The sequence below is a fragment of the Plecotus auritus genome (assembly GCF_963455305.1).
Source record: "Plecotus auritus genome assembly, chromosome: 2".
In the NCBI taxonomy this organism is placed as follows: Eukaryota; Metazoa; Chordata; class Mammalia; order Chiroptera; family Vespertilionidae; genus Plecotus; species Plecotus auritus.
Window position 1 is genome coordinate 58,868,879 of NC_137771.1, and position 17,755 is coordinate 58,886,633.

General features: G+C 39.5%; 1 protein-coding gene and 1 pseudogene across 2 annotated transcripts in view; both read left to right on the forward strand.

Moving 5' to 3' along the window:
- GIPC2 (GIPC PDZ domain containing family member 2) overlaps positions 1-17,755 on the forward strand; it is a 76,775-nt gene that overhangs the window by 9,903 nt on the left and 49,117 nt on the right. The window lies entirely within an intron of this gene.
- On the forward strand, positions 2,389-3,247 carry LOC308241449 (small ribosomal subunit protein uS2-like; annotated as a pseudogene). The gene has a single exon. The product of its transcript is annotated as a small ribosomal subunit protein uS2-like (transcript).

The window sequence follows — 17,755 nt, forward strand, 5'->3', positions numbered from 1 at the left end:
TGGCTATAGCTTAAGCAGTCAAATTATTTGGGAAAGCCTCATTGGCTGTTTGCCCTTAGATTTTGATTTCTTAACCTTGGGGCATTTATACTAGTAGGTTTAGGTTTTGGTTTGCTTCTGCAGGCTGCTGAAAGAAATTACTCTGTGAAACAGAAGTCCACAATGGAGCTACATCCAAAACGATGTTAAAACCAATTTTCACCTTAATTGAAAAAATCATCTATGCACATAGTAAAAATGAAAAGCAAGTGGGTCACCCACTACCATGGTTCCCCAGTTCTCTTTTCCAGAAACTTTTGCTGTGGCACTTTCTGGACCATCCTTCCGGAAAATACTCTATGAATTTGTAAGTAGGTATGTATGTGTGAAGGAACATGCATATCTCTGTGAGTATAACTCCCTCCCCCACCTCCCTTTTCTTTTAACCCAATTAGGAGTACACTGTACTTAACGTTCTGCACAGTTGATAGTAGCAGAAGCAAAGGTGTGAACCTAAGAAAGAGGAAACCTGGGAATGGCAGAGTCACTGAGGTCCTTGTGGCGTCCCAGAGAGTCACCAGTGTGTGTGTCTTTAATGGCAATGAGTCAATTTTTAAGTCTGCTTGTCTTCTTGAAAAGGTTTTCTCTGCTCTTTGCTTCTTGGATAAGCCCCCATCACCTGAGGTAAACAAAGGTGTTCCTTGATATACTCAGATTGACGTTACTGATTAACGAAACCCTTTGGGCTAGAGACTCGCTGAGGGAGACAAAGAAAAGAGGGAGCCAACCAAGGCCTGTCACTGCTGCTCTGGATTGGGATCTAAAACCCCCTGGCCTTTCTCATTCATCTTAGAAACTAGCCCTGCTGCTTGGGTGTGGTGAGAGTTCTGAGGCTTTGGTGACTGAAATGTGTGGTGAGAAGTTGAAGCTTGGGCGTGACTAATACCAAGGAGGTCCTGGGGCTTCTATGGATCAGTGAAAGGCAGGAAGGGACCTTTGACCCTGTCCATGATAGAATATTTGTTTTTTTTAGAAACTTATCTGACCCACGATAAGTGGCAACTGAGAGGCTCAAGAATCTGAGCATTTAGAAAGTATATTTGCTTTGTATAAACATCTCCCTGGAGATAATCAAATCACATGCCAAAGAATAGTTCCAGCTTTTTTTTTTTTTTTGAAATGGCTAAAACTCAGGACCTACATCTCAGTCTGTAAAAGTCACAGGTTCTTAAGTTACAGTGTTAACTGTAAGGGGCTTAAAGGGACACACTGTGACAAGGTTGAGAAAGTGGTAATTCTGTTCCATTCTTGAAAGAATTTACATATGTGTTTATTGCATTAATGTAGCAGTGGTTATGTGATTGGTATGAACACTATGTTGTTCATGACCCAGGGCCAGAACCCAATTTAACCACCTGAACCTTCTCACTAAAAGCATAAAACCAACAGGAGGTCTTTCTGCTGGTTCTGGGTGTGGGTTGGTAGTAGGTGCTGGTTGTGATTCCTGTCCCTCCCTTTTTCCTCCTATATCTTTTATACTTTCCCTATCCTATCTTAATTTTCTGAAAGGTGATTGGGGGAAGAGAAGCATATCTTGAGCATTAAAGAGAAATAAATAATCATTGAATACCTACCATCATGATGTAACCTGTGTTATCTTGTCTGAAAGAGCAATTCTTACCAGAACCCCCATAACTGATTACAATCTATAGATGAGGCAGCTGGATCTCAGAGCAAAAGGAAATTACTAAAGTCACACAGTTCAAAGACTTTGATCTTAGGTTTATCTGACTCCAAAGCCTATGTTCTTTTCTTTACTTAAGTGGTTCTTAACTTCATTGGATTAAAAGTTCTCCTTTAATAACAAATACTTAAAAAATGTTTTTATTGATTTTAGAGAGCAAGGAAGGGAGAAGGAGAGAGAGAAACATTAAGGATCCGCTGCCTACTGCACACCCCCTGCTGGGGATCAAGCCCTCAACCTGGGCCCATAACCGGGGCATTTGCCCTGAACATGAATTGAACCGGCAACTTCTCCATGCATGAGATGATGCTCAACCAACTGAGCCACACTGGCCATGGCATCAAATATTTTATGGCACCACTTTTACTATCCGGAAATAAAGTTTTAAATAATATTACTTACCTATACACATAATTTTAAAAAATTAATGTATGTCTTACCTCTAATATTAGAAATAAATATGGATTTTAATATGCAAATACTTGGGAAAATCTATCTTAGAAGACATAATGTAGCAGTCAGGTGCTTGTACCTAACTTCTAGTGAATAAGTTTGGATTTAAGCAGAGTAAGAGCTTCCGTGCTACCCTGCGAAGGCTCCATACGGCGTTGTTCTCGGTTCCCACGTAGCTTAAAGGGAAACCTTTCACAAAGTCCAAAGCCCTTAATGTCCTACCGATGAAGGAGGAGGATGTCCTCAAATTCCTTGCAGCAGGAACCCACTTAGGTGGCACCAACCTTGACTTCCAAATGGAGCAGTACATCTACAAAAGGAAGCGTGATGGCATCCACAGCAGGAATCTGAGGAGCATCTGGGAGAAGTTCCTGCTGGCAGCTTGTGCCATTGTTGCATTGAACACCCGCTGATGTCGGGGTCATATGGTCCAGAAACAGCGGTCAGCGAGCTGTGCTGAAGTTTGCTGCTGCCACTGGAGCCACTCCTGTTGCTGCCACTTCACTCCTGGAACCTTCACCAACCAGATCCAGGCAGCCTTCCGGGAGCCAAGACCTCTGCTGGTTACTGACCCCAGGGCTGAGCACCGGCCTCTCACAGAGGCATCTTAGGTTAACCTGCCCACCATCGCTCCGTGTAACACAGACTCTCCTCTGCGCTATGTGGACATTGCCATTCCTTGCAACAACAAGGGGGCTCACTCAGTGGGTCTGATGTGGTGGATGCTGGCCGGGGAAGTACTACGCATGCATGGCACCATCTCCTGTGAACACCTTGGGAGGTTATGCCTGATCTCCGACAGGGATCCTGAAGAGATTGAAAAGGAAGAGCAGGCCGCTGCTGAAAAGGCTGTGACCAAGGAGGAATTTGGGGAGAATGGGCTGCTCCAGCTCCTGAGTTCACTGCTGCTCAGCCTGGGGTCACAGACAGGTCTGAAGGCTCAGGTGCCCTCTGTGCCCATCCAGCAGTTTTCTGCTGAATCCTGGAGCGCTCAGCTGCCACCAAAGACTGGTCTCAGCCCCTACTGCTCAGGCCTCCAAATGGGTAGGAACAACCACTGAGTGGTCCTAAGTTGTTCTCCCACAAACTCTTAACAGAATGGAACTAAGGTTGATGGAAAATAAAGTTTCTAAAAATAAATAGAACCTACAACCAAGATTACTTTACCCAGCAAAGCTATCATTCAGAGTTGAAGGTCAGATAAAGAGCTTCACAGACAAGAAAAAGCTAAAGGAGTTCATCACCACCAAACCAGGATTACATGAAATGCTGAAAGGTATTCTTTAAGAAGAGGAAGAAGAAGAAAAAGGTAAAGATAAAAATTATGAACAACAAAATGACATCAAATACATACTTACCAACAAGTGAATCTAAAAATCAAGTGAATAAAAAATCTGAAGAACAGAATGGACTGGTGAATATAATAGAATCAGGGACATATTTAGGGAGTGGACTGACAATTCTCAGTGGGGAAAGGGGTGTGAGGGGTGCGGGAAGAGATTGGACAAAAATCTTACACCTATGGATGAAGACAGTGGCCGGGGGGGTAAGGGCATGGGGTGGGGTGGGGAATCAGGTGGAGGGGAGCTATGGGGGAAAAAAAAGAGGAACACCTGTAATAATCTGAACAATAAAGATTTATTAAGAAGTAAATAAATAGAGTAAGAATAAGACAATATTCATCTGACTATTGACTTTTTTTTCTTTATATGTTATATTTTAAATGAGGATAAATAATATTTACCCTTTAGATATTGATAGAATTACATGATCTATTAAAAGGCTGATATACTTTTTTAAAAATTAAAAATTTTTTAAAATTGATTTCAGAGAGGAAGGGAGAAGGAGAAAGAGAGAAACATTAATGATGAGAAAGAACATTGATCGGCTGCCTCCTGCACGCCCCCTGCTGGGGATTGAGCCCACTCCTGGGCATGTGCCCTTGATCAGAATCGAACCTGAGACCCTTCAGTCTGCAGGCCGACTCTCTATCCACTGAGCAAAACCAGCTAGGGCTGATATAAATTTTTTATGTTGAAAATTCAAATAACATGATCAGCATTGTTGTCAGTGACTTGATTTTCTGAAATTATGTACGATCCTTGGTAAGGTTCTGCACTATTACCTTGATTTACAAAGACAGCCCAGAAAAATCAATCAATCAACCAATCAATCAATCAATTTATTGCAGTTAAAGAGAAAGAGGAAGGAAGAGAGAGAGGGGGGGAGAGAGAGAGAGAGAGAGAGAGAGAAAGAGAATGAGATATTTGTTGTTCTACTTTTCTACTTGATTGGGGATTTAACCTGTTACTTTGGTATATCTGGACATCGCTACCTGGCCAGGACTTCAGGAAAATTCTTAACAAAATATACTTTATCTGTAACACAGAATTAGGGTCTAGGCTTATATAATTATACTAGAGGCCCGGAGCACGAAATTTGTGCATGGGGGATGGGGGTGGGTCCCTCAGCCTGGCCTGCACCCTCTCACAATCTGGGACTACTGGCTCCTAACTGCTTACCTGCCTGCCTGATCACCCCTAACCACTCTGCCTGCCTCCCTGATCACCCCTAACCGATCCCTGGGGGCCGGGGCCAGCTGGGGTGAGGGGCCCTGGTCATTCTGGTCATTCCACCATTTTGGTCTCTGGGCTTTTATTATATAGGACACATTTATTTTCTTTGCCCAACATGACTCTCTAGTAGGACATTTGAAAATCATGTGGAATGCCAGACAGTTCTTCACTGAGTGGGGCATCTGAGTGATAGAGTTCATACAGTCTTCTTACCTCATCCCTTGTGTCTCCCAAATGCCAGTGGTGTCACACAATCATTGTAACAACAAAAAAGCCACCACAGAATTTCCACATGTTTCATTTGAGGCCAATATCACCCTACCCACTAGCAATATTGCTTTATGCCAGGTTGCCTGAGGTTAAGTCCTTGCTCTACACTGTGAAGTTAGGAGGTAAGGGGAAAAAAGTGGGAAAGCAAGAGAAAGGTTTGGAAACAAGTAGAAAGACCTCCTGTTGGTTTTAAAGTTTTGTTTTAGCATCAGTATTCTAGGATTGTAATTATACAGAGTGGAACATGTGGTTGGTTTGTTAAATTTGTGATGTTTCAAAATTTGTGACAATTTCACAGGTTTATTGGGTCCTATGATAGGTAAGAGAGTCAGGGTGGTATATGGAAAAGCTTTGAGGTCAGTCCAGTGGGGAAGTGGGTTTTAGGGTAGGGTGGCATGCCCTGGGTTTGATCCTAGAGATGTCACCATATAGCCTCAATTTCTGACTGGGAAAATATAAAAATAATATATTATAGGATTGTTGTGAGAATTGAATGTAGTCGCATGTTAGATATCTAGAACAATGGTTCAATAAATGTTACTTCTCTTTCCTTCTTTTCCTAAAAAAAAAATGTGGGTTTTTTTTTGTCAATTTATATATATTTGCATTTTTTTCTTATAATTTTTCTCTTCTAGCTCTCTATAATTTTTCATTCTCCTACCCTTTGCCTAACCCCAGGAAATAAAGAAAACACATTTAAAACTATATCTCTATACATGATCCTTAAACTAAGTTCTCAGTGTGGGATTCTAATTTATAGTAACTATTCTGGACTCTTCTGATGAGGCTTCTTCAGGACAGTGTAGTAGAAACCTAATAAACCATTTCCATCAACAAAATGGAAGATCCCAATTAAACTTGAGAAATATTAAATATACCACTTAAGTCAGAATTGTATTGCATTGCATTTGTCAGTGCTTATTTCTCCTGATCCAAAAATAACTCTTTAGTAAAACCCATATATTTTTTTTAGAAAAAAACGTATTTTTATTGATTTCAGAGAGGAAGGGAGAAGGAGAGAGAGATAGAGACATCAATGATGAGAGAGAATCATCGATCAGCTGCCTCCTGCACACACACACCTCCTCCCCTCCCCCACTGGAGATTGAGCCCACTATGTGGGGCTGTGCTCTTACCGGGAATCGAACCGTGACCTCCTGGTTCATAGGTCAAGCCACCCCAATCAGGCCCCCTATTTCTTTGTATCCTATTTCTATGCATAGAAAATTGCTGTGACATGCTTTATCTCAGCATTTAATTCTATTATTCTATTCTCTTTTCCTCACTGAACATTTAGAGCTCATTTTCAATTCTCCCCACACTTATTAAGTCTCCTAGAATCTTAATTGTGCTCAAGTTACAGACACTGATTTTTTGCTTTTGGGGAAGATTACTTAGATGCTAAGGGACAGAAAAACTCCACCATTCCTTTTTCTCAACATCCAAATCCTGTGTTTTTATTTTTATTTTAAAATCTCGTGTTGTCTTAATCTTACCACTCTGAAATGGGAACATGTTTATTTGATCAGACAGAGGATGCAATCAAAATAGGTGGCCCCATAATTTATATTCCAAACCCAGACCCTTCAGAGAGTGAAAGGGGTAACTCACTGGGACCTGTGCCATCCTCAGTATAACCAAATTGCCCACTTAAAAAGGAGAAAGAAGAAAAATATGTGAGGTTTATCATCCATTTGTTAATTAAGCACCAACAATACACAAGCCCAGTTTCCTGGGCAGTAAGGAAGGTTTTGAACTGTAGGCATTTAGGGATGAGGTGGGGAGAGGAGAGTGTGGTCATAAAAATAGAAGCAGGTAGTGAGGGCGCAGTGTCAGCACTGAGCCTGGAGCCAGGGGACTCTGGTACTCCTTGTCCTGGCTCTGGCGTGGTGACACATTCCTGGGAGTTGGGATGGAGTCCTGGGAGAGCCTGCCAGCTTCTTCGGGAAGCCCCCTGACACTGCTGGGTCCCCCTCCCCTCTTTCTCTGCCTGCCCAGTCCCAGGAGTCTCACAGGCAGACATGGCAGGAATGTTGGCATGCAGACGGTGGGAAGAAGTGGCTCAGAGTGGGGAGCGGGAGCTAGTAAGAACTCCAAGCAAAGGTGACAGTTTTCCACCAGGGCTGTGCCTGGGTGTCTCCGATTCTGTGACAGAATTCTATTTTTGGCAGCTCCTCTCCGCCTCATCCAGGCCTCAGTTCTTGGGGCTCTCTATCCCTGGGGTGGCAGATAGTTCAAAATTGGGTGACCCCAAGCCTAGAAGGCTAAACATTCTCCAGATTTAGGGCTAAACTCACTGTGTTACACTGGCCCTGCCCATTGGCATATTTTTAATGCTTCTCAAATTTTCTAATGCACAATTTAAGGGTTTATGGTAGTCAGTGAGCTAGCCTCCACCCCCTTCCCTCAACTCTTGGTCACCTCTCACCTAGGGAACCCTGTAGTACATTTTCCTTTGTCACCTCTTACCCTGTCACTCTATAGTACATTTTCTTTCAGGTGTCCTAGTTTTAGAAGAAAAAATCAATTTCAATCTTTCTCTCTCAAGATGTTTATAGTTTCACACATGGCCCAGTTTTTCCCACAAAGTGCTCATCTCTATTGTCAGAAATTTTGTTCTAGGAAATAGTAAGAAATAGACTACCCTCCCCCGTCACTCCACCTTGACACCTGAGCAGCTCACCATGCTTGGTTTTTCAGTTTTCCATGATTTATTTGGGCAGTTGTAAAATACCACATGCTTTGTAGATATTTCACTGTAAGGCTAAGTCCGCTTCCTGTGCTAATATGAAAACAGTGCTGAGCATTCTGTCAAACTTTAAAATTGTTATTAAGGACCCTTTGGGACCCAATGGCCATGTTTAAATAAATTATATTTGTGTATTTATTTGGTAAACTGGAATGTTTGACCACAGGTCTCTTTACTAGTAATGATAATCATAATATCATGTTTCACAAACCGCCCTACTGCGTTGCTCTCATTGTTTCCATGGAGATGTGAAATGTCTCCTTGTCAGTCTCTCCTTGCCCTTTCTGTTTTCTTCCTTCCTAAGGTCCAGCAAGAGGAGGCATTTGAGAAAAGATGTGGTTTAGAAAGCCGGAAACGTTGAGGCTGCACCTGACCAGGGGAATAGCAGTGATTTATGATGTCTTTAAAATTGGCAGGTAACCTTGTAGCATTATTAGACTAGGATGGAGCTCAGATAACTCCTCTGACTGGAAGAATATTGTGGAAGAGGATGCTATTTATAGCGACACGCATTGGATTTATCTTACTTGTTGGGTTAGTGTCTGTGTAATGTCCACAAAGGCAAGACTAAATCCTATACCCTATTCCTTTAACCTTTTCTGTGTTTCAAGAATTGATCGGAGAATTTGACTTTCTTTGATACATAGTTGCTTTGATTAGACTTTATTAACAAAATAAAATAATTATTTTGCTTACTCTGGGAAGTCATTTGCTAGATTAAAAAATGTGAATTTTATTTCCCTCCGTCTGTTTTTGGATATATTGTTTTTATCACATTATTTTGCTTATTAAAAATACTGGGGGGAGAAAAGTAGTGGTACCAGAGAAGGAAGAGTACAAAGGATGATTCACCTTTTATTTAAGGCTGGCCACTGCTGACCCACGGCTAATTTAGAAGTGAATCATTTATAGAAAGTTCTACACAGTTCGAGGCAGGGCTTTGTACTATATCCTTGTGAAGGTCTAAATAGAGCATACAGTATCAGGTTTCTAAATCTCTGTCTTGGAGCCAATTTTATATCTTTCCTAAACTGTGGAACTTATTTCTAGATGACTGTGACTGTTGACAAGGTTAAGGCAAAGGCACTGTATGATGGAAAAATGTATTTTTAATAACAAATCTTAGAAATTTATTATGTGTATTACCCTGAGATTTTAAATGTCTGTGTTTATAATACAAATAAGTTATTGTAGCTAGTAAGTTTTATTTTATATTTTAATCCTCACCTGAGGTATGCGTATTGATTCTAGAGAGAGGGGAAGAGAGAGAGAGAAACATCTTTTTGAGAGAGAACATTGTTGGTTGCCTTCTTTATGTGCCCCGGCTAGGTATCAAACCCGCAAACTTTTGGTATACGGATGATGCTCCAACCAACTGAACCACACCAGCCAGGGCATAACTTCTCAGTTTTAAAATGATTTAACTGGAAGAAATAATTTAAAAATTACTTTTAAAAAATAAATCAAATTAAGTAATGTTATTAATATTTTTATATTTATTAATCACCCAATACATTTGACTTTTAAAGTCCAATTATGCATAGATACTTTTTGTAAGCTGTCTTCACCATTTTTAGGAAGTGGGTGGTTTACTAAATAAACAATGTATTTGGCTCTATATAGATAAAAAACCAAAACTGTGTAGTCTCTGCCTTCTAGAGGTTTTAAATTCAAAGCTGAATTTATATTTACATCACTGGTACAGTATTATGGGTTAGAAAAGCCCAAAAGTCCAAATTCCAATTTTGACTCTGTTACTGACTAGCCATGTGACCCTAGACAAATTACCTAATGGGTCTGAGTTGGTTTTCTCCTGTGCACACAGGGCATAGTAATGCCTGCCTTATAACCTGACTCATAAGATGAGCTGAGCTGATGCTTTAGGAAGTGATCAATAATTTAGGTGTCCGAATGCAGATATTAGGTGGCAGAGAGGCAAAATTGCCAGGAAAAGAGCCTGGAGTTGAACAATCAGGGCTGGGGTTACATTTGTACCAAATACTACTTCACCACAAGCCAGTTTACCCTTCTAAGCCTTTATTTTCTAATCTGTAAAAAAAAAATGGCTATACTAATACCACTCACAGAATTGCTGTAAGCATTAAATGAGATAATATGTGAAAATCTGTAAAAAAAAATGGGTATACTAATACCACTCACAGAATTGCTGTAAAAATTAAATGAGATAATATGTGAAAGTACCTGGTACACATAAATAATCAATTAGTGTTTCTTTGACCTTACTTTTGATTAAAAAAAAATTCTTCTAGAACTTTATCTCCCCAGTTCCTTCACTCTCACAGTACTTTACTGGAAGTGGGAACCAGTATGTACACTAAGTACAGCTAAGAGGGATGAGCGGGTGCCCCAGCCTGTGACTGTAACTGAAGAATTGTTTGAGTTCTAGAAGTTCCTTGATACAACACATTTACCAGATATTTTTTGGGGAGTCATGTTGGATAAGACACACAGAGTTTTAGGGAAGAGTTTTGAGTAACACAAGTCTGCCACTGTAGCTTGGCTAAAGTTACTTCCTCTGTTCAGGCATTCAGAGTAAATGGGTAATCCTTACCCCAATAACGATTTTGTTCTTAGTTTCAGGTTGTTTGTAATTCCTGATGTTTTAAGGGTAATTAACCAGACAGAGGTAAGGTAAGTTTTTTTTTCTCTTTTTGAGAAAAAGTCTTTGAGACTTAGATAATAAAAACAGCCCAGATAAAAATATTGGTCATTAACAAAGGAAATATAATCCAAGAGGTTTTCTTGGGTATAAAGGTGTGGTATTAACTTCTGATGAAAGTATGGCTTCGTTAATTACCAGGTTTATTATTATTATGCACTTCCTTTTCTTTGTTTTCTATAATGACATTGGCTGATATTTCTATAATGCTTATTTTAGAAAATGTAAAAAGTTAGCAAGGTTCTTGGGGGTAGATTGAGATGTAGGAAAGTAGTATTAAAATATTTAGTAACACTGCTGTTTTAGATAACCACAAGAGGTAACTGTTCCAGTTGCTTATACTTAAAATCATATCCACAAACAATGTAAAATAAACAACGCCAGCTACACAAACCCATAATTTCTTCCAGAGATTTTTGGAACATGTGGAATCTTGGGCCAACCCAGTTCCTGTTTAAGGAAAGCATTAAACAAAAGAAAGTTGAAAATGAACTTCCTGGAGTTGTAGAAATGAATTTTGATGTGTTTTTGAGACATTTGTAATCTGTTTGTGGTCTGTTAATGGGCTCTACACAGTAATTCAGACTTTTATCATCCTAGCCATATTGAGTTTCAAGGATGAATAATCATAACTCTATGAGAAGAACTGTAAAGTAGCAATTGGTATATAGAGGCATGGCAAGATTACTGTCTATGAATTATCCTTCAACAACAAAAGAAAGTTGAAGGATAATGTAATTTATGGGGGGAAATGAAATTTATTCTGGTTGTGACATTAAAAAGTAGCAAAATCTGTTATCTTTAGGAAAAGCAATGCAATTTAAGAAGCTGTTAAGCATAGGTATATTATTCAAGAAGCAGCTGTATTCTAGGAATAATAACAATAACCTCCATATAGAGCTTTTTAGTTTAAAAAGCATTTTTATATACACCCGGCCAGTGTGGCTCAGTGGTTGAGCATTGATCTGTGAACCAGGAGGTCATGGTTTGATTCCTGGTCAGGGCACATTCCTGGGTTGTGGGCTCGATCCCCAGTAGGGAGCATGCAGGAGGCAGCCGCTCAATGATTCTCTCTCATCATTGATTTTTCTATCTCTCTCTCCTTGTCCCTTCCTCTCTGAAATCAATAAAATATATATTTTAAAAATATAGATCCAGGTCTCTTACCTCTAAATTCATTGTGCTTTTCTCTTTCCTTTTATAACCTTTTCTTTCTTTTTAACAACCATTACAAGGATGACATAGCTCCTCTTTAGAGATCTATTTTCTTTTTGCTGATATTGGGAATATTGACACTTTTTATTTGTTCCTGAAATTTTTGATGGAGAGGATAGAATATGAAATTAAGATAACTGCAGAATATCTTAATGCATTAAAGGAAACACAATTTACCATGCACCTTAGTTTTCTTTTTTAAAGTAGGTAGGAAGAACTTGTAAACTGTGAAGAATTATGCAGATCCAAGGGATAATGATTCTATTAGTCATGAATCTTTTAGTTGAGAGCAATAAAAAATCCAATCCAGAATGGGCTGGTGAAATTATTGGCTCATGTAACTAAACATTCTGGGATAGGACTGTATAACATATAGGATGTTTTCAGCTGCAAGTAGCACAAAACTATTTATTCGAAGTGGCTTAAACAAAATCATTATTTTATGCAAGGCAGAGTGGGCTCCGTAGTTGGAAAATAGATCAACTCCGATGTCAACAACGTAGACCTACTCCATCTCTGCTTTGCCTTTCTTGGCACTGGAATCTTGCTCAGTTGGTAAGTAAGATGGTGCTGGAAATTCCTAGACCATATACAGATGAGGCAACATCCAGGGGAAGAAGAAGATGTCTTTTACTGTTTGTTTCCTAGTAAAAAAATAAATATTTTAAATAAGCTTCCTGGATGTCTTCCTCCCATATCATTTTGGCCAAGATTGGGCCACATGCCTACTCCTAAATCACCACTTAGTCTAGTTTTCGTCTTATGCCTGAAACAGAGGATATGAATCATTTTCCTCTACAAGACATAGGAGGTATAGATACTTGATATCTGCAGATTATGTTAAGAGGGAAAAAGGGTAGACAACTCTCAGTGTCCACCCTTTAAGTAAGACTCTGGATCCAGAGGCTCTGCCTTTTTTCATGTGTTGGCTTTGTCCCCAGGTTCACTCTTCTAATATTGCAATGGTGGCTGCAATAGTTTAGGACTCCATGTGAGAGGGGAGATGGAGGAGGGGGGAGGTGGGGAAGAGGGGAGAGGAAGGGAAGGAGGGAGGGAGAGACCTTTCCAGTAGTTTCCATGGAAAAGAGGATTCTTTCCCCAAAATCCTCAACAAATTTTTTCTTGGATATTGTTGGCCTAAATTAAAGTCGGAATTAATCATTAGTGGATTTAAACCTAATCATGATTCATTCCCCGTGGAACTGAGGATGGGGTCACTGTCACCGAAGCTACCATGTGGCTTAACATGGGAAGGAAAGGTTTCCAAAGGAAAATCAGGGGGTAGGGGAATGGATACTATAGATATTGATGTCCTGCATGAAAGCAGTGTAAGGCCCTCCATCATGTGGCCCCAAAGGGCAACAGCTTCTCCTCCCATTAATCCATTTCTCCTGTAGATAGGCATACAGTAAGACAAATAAGACAATAAGATAAGTCTTTACATATTAAAGTTATAGAAAGGAGCATGTAAGTCTCACAAAAGGTGTATGAAGTCTAATAGGTATATAGAAGACGAAGAAGTAACGTTAGCCTATGGTGATAATAGTAGAAAATGTGGTAAAGCTAGGCTTTATTGGATGGGGAATTTTTTTTTTTTTTTCATACACAGACTGGGTTTAGAAGTTGTGTTTAAGCTATGACATTTTTGGCTAAGGGAACGACATGTGTAGACATATGGATATGGAAAAAATACAAAGTACAAAATTGATAAAGACGTGAAATTCTAAAACTGAACTGCCCAATATAGTAGCTGCTAGCCAGATATGGATAATGAGCACTTAAAATGTGGCCAATTCAAATTGAGGGTAAGGTGTAAGGGTAAATAACCACCAGATCTTAAAAACCTAATAAAAATGGAAATTATCTTGCCCTAGCCAGTTTGGCTCAGTGGATAGAGCATTGGTCTGCAGACTGAAGGGTCCGGAGTTCGATTTGGTCAAGGGCATGTGACCGGTTGTGGACTCGATCCCCAGTAGGGGGCGTGCAGAAGGCAGCCTATCAATGATTCTCTCTCATCATTGATATCTCTCTCTCTCTCTCCCTCTACCTTCCTCTCTGAAATCAATAAAAAAATATTTAAAGTATCTCAATTTTCATATTTATTATATGTTGAAATTATATTTTGAGTGTATGGTGTTATATAATTGAGGAAATTAAATTAGATTAATTTCATCTATTTAATTTTGTTAATGTGATTGTTAGAACATTGAAAATTATGTGGCACGCGTTACACTTCTATTGGGCATTGCTGCTCTAGATAATCGAACAGTCATGAGTACTCCATCTCTCCTGTGAATATTGGCAATGATGGTGGTGCAACACCAAATATAGATACCCCAGAAGATGTTAAGCATTACAGTTTCTAATGAAAAACCTCAGAAAGGTTTATCTAATAAATAGATATTTTTCCTTATATGACACCTTGCCTTGAGAGTACTACATCTTATCTAGTATACTTATACTCTGGGAGCAAATATTTCTTAAAGGAACATTGATAATATAACTGCCTCACTGTATTTTTTCTTGTTATTTTTAAAAAAATCTTTTACCGTTAAGCATTTATAGCTGTGTTAATTGTATAAAATCATCTACAAAATGAAGACAATACAACCTAGTACACAGGCATGTTGTATTCAATGAGATAAGTGGATGTGTACTGTGAATGCCATTGGGATATAACCTGAGCAGGCACTGTTAGACATTCTAGGAGAGAGGAAGATGACCAGGTTCTCATCTCTCTCAGAGTGAGAGTGACAAATATGTGCTACAGCAACTGGACTTCAAGGCAAGGTGACTCAGACACTGCAGTGAGGTACGAGATTTAAATGATGTGAGAAAAGTGGGAAGCATGATTGATTCCACCTGGGCAGTCACATTTGAACAGAGTGTCAATGGACAAGGGCATAGGGATGGAGTGGGCAGACAGGCATTTCAGATTTTGGATTGAAGGAAATGTATGAATGAAAGCAGGAAAGTTTACAATATGTATTTGAGTTTCCTTTGGTTTAAATATTCATGGATTTTAATAAATTACAACTGGCTCATGTTGCCTCATGGTACCTCAGTGGAGCATCTGCCAGCCAGGCAGTTCCTTGCATATGGGGACTGGTCATACTCTTCTTTGTACATCCAGAGTGCAGCACAGAACCTGGCAAAGGCAGGTGCCCCAAGTGGTGAGTAGATGAATGCAACATTTATTTTTATTTGCATTTTTTAATATATTTTATTGATTTTTTACAGAGAGGAAGGGAGAGGGATAGAGAGTTAGAAACATCGATGAGAGAGAAGCATCAATCATCCGCCCCCTGCACACCCCCTACTGGGTATATGCTTACAACCAAGGTACATGCCCTTGACCGGAATCGAACCTGGGACCCTTGAGTCCACAGGCCGATGCTCTATCCACTGAGCCAAACTGGTTAGGGCTGAATGCAACATTTAGAACGTGGTGTTTCACATTCTTATTTTTCAGTTCAAAATACAGTACAGAGGATGTGCTTGAATTTCTAGATCTTTATCATATATTTACAAATAGACTTGCTGATAGTTGTGCATTGAGTTTGTATGAGTGTTAGGTTGTTATTCTCCTGTGAAGAGCTGATCGGAAGCCATGGAGCTTTATTTACCTGCTGCTACTGAGGGCTGGCTCTTACTCCACCTCCCAGGGACCATTACATTCCTGCAGGTATTCAACACGGCTCCACGTGGAGCTCCATTCCATGAAGGATATAGCTGGCTCCACTCCTTCCTCCAGAAAATAAATGATGCCTTGCCTGCCGACTGTTGGCTACCTGGAATGGAACATTGTTTTGCAGGGGAGAGAACACAATGGAAAAGGGGTATACCTGCAGGAAATCTAGTTGCTCTTCAGTGAAGCATGTGAAAAATGGAAATAAAGGAGGCAGCTTACAAACTAGAATTTCATTTTGCGTGTGATTTCCTTTTTGGGTCTCTTCCTCCCCCCGCCAGCTCTGTTATATTATCAGTATGTTTTAATGTTTTATTTCCTGTCTACTTGGTAATTTGCTTTTATATTATTGGTGTTTTGGATCCACTATGAATACCATGAACAGATTCATGGGAAAAGAACAAGGAGAAAACTAGGTTTATTTCTTTATTCACTTCTCATCATTTTGAGAAAGGAAGTCAGGAAAAGCTGTTTTCTATGCATACTCCTTTCACCCTCCACCCATTATTAATGATTTTTGTTAGTGGACTAATTAAACCATTGATTTACCATTAAAATAAGAAATATGAGCCATTCTTGTCTTGAATGACTTTTTTTTTCCTTTGAATAATACTATTTTTACAGTAGTGAACATTTGCAAAAACGTACTAACTTCGAAGTCAAATATATTATGTCCTCACTGAGAACAGAAAGGGTTACATTTAATGGCCAACCAGTTAGCACAGCCCATAGACTTGGATGAAAAGGGGGAAGGGCGGGGCAGTAGTTTTCCTTGTAGGCGTTTATTTGGTACCCTGCAGGCCTCTTGCCCTGTCCTCATCACCAGCTTCTTTCCCACACCTCTGAGGTTTGGTCAGAGCTGTGCAGGCCACGCTGGACTTTCAATTGTATAGCAGGGAGAGCTGTTTCTATTCAGATACATTTTGATGTGGCTTAAAAAGCCATTTAATAAGTAGTAATTATACCATTTCTGAGATTCACGAGGCTTCTGAGATTCATGGATATGTTAAGGCTCAAGGTTCCAGTGGGAATTGGGAATGGTGTGAAACTTAGAAATATAGGGAGAGGGTTGGAGCAAGGCTCCGGGATGACAGGACTAACAATATTTGTGGCAAATATTACTTAATAAAAAAGTCAAGCCCCGGCCAGTGTGGCTCAGTAGGTTGAGCATCGTCCCATGTATCAGGAGGTTGCCAGTTCAATTTAGGGTTAGTGCACATGCCCAGGTTGTGGGCTCCATCCCTGGTGAGGGGCGTGCTAGAAGCAGCCGATCGATCCATGTTGCGCTCACATTGATGTTTCTTTCTCTCTGCCCCTCTCCCTCTCTAAAAATTAAAAACATTTTTCATTTAGCCATTTTGGTATAAAACTGTTCTGTTAAAATGTCATTCTTCGGTTTGGTACATTGAATGTACTCAATAAATGTTTGTTAAACCTTATTTCTAAACCAAGGCCAATCCTCCTTCTCCTCTTCCTTAGTTTTGTATGTGGGCCCACAAATTACCCAGAGGATGGTTGACAAACTTAAGAATAGCACTGCAGATTTCAGTAAAATGAATCCTATTTTTGAGGGAAAATGAGGTCAAATAAAAACTTGATCAACATAAGAAGTGCCTTTAAAATCTCCACACAACTTTCCAGTGTTCTAGTTTTTTATTCTGCCTCTACCATCATGTGAATTTGGTAGGCTGCATTAACACGCTCCAGAATTCAGTTTCCTCTTTTTTAAAATTAAGGAATTGGATTAATCTTTAAGGTCCATTTTAGACATGCTTTAGACATTTTTATTTTAGCCCCTCATTCACTAATTAAATTACTTTTCTCAAGCACTGTAATGTAAAATAAAATTTTCCTCATTAAATTTTTTTTTTTTTTTTTTTTTTTTACCAGTTTTTAAAGATAGTCTTGCATGTATTTTCATTGTGGCATAGAGAGCATGACCTGACCTTTGGGAACACAATCTTTGATTTCAGCACTGGAATCAAATGTAAATGGGAGGTGACAGAAGATTAAACCATTTTGAAATTGGCAAGACCTGAACTGAATCCTGACTGACAAGTACTGGCTTAGTGACCTAAGGCAAATTATTTACTCTCACTAAGACTCAATTTCGTCATCTGTAATGTGGAGATGATAATGTATTTATAAAGTTATTGGGAGCATTAAATCAGATAATGGATGTAACTTGCCTAGCACAGAGCCTGGTTTATGGGAAACAATAAAAAGTAACTAATATTGTTGATGTAACCTTTTTTTTAAAATTGTTTTTTTTTAAATTACCATTTACATTTAATGTTATTTTGTATTAGCTTCAGGTATACAGCAGTGTAGTTAGACAATCCCATACCCTACAAAGTGTTCTCCTGAAATTCTAGCACCTGACCACGCCATTGACAATATT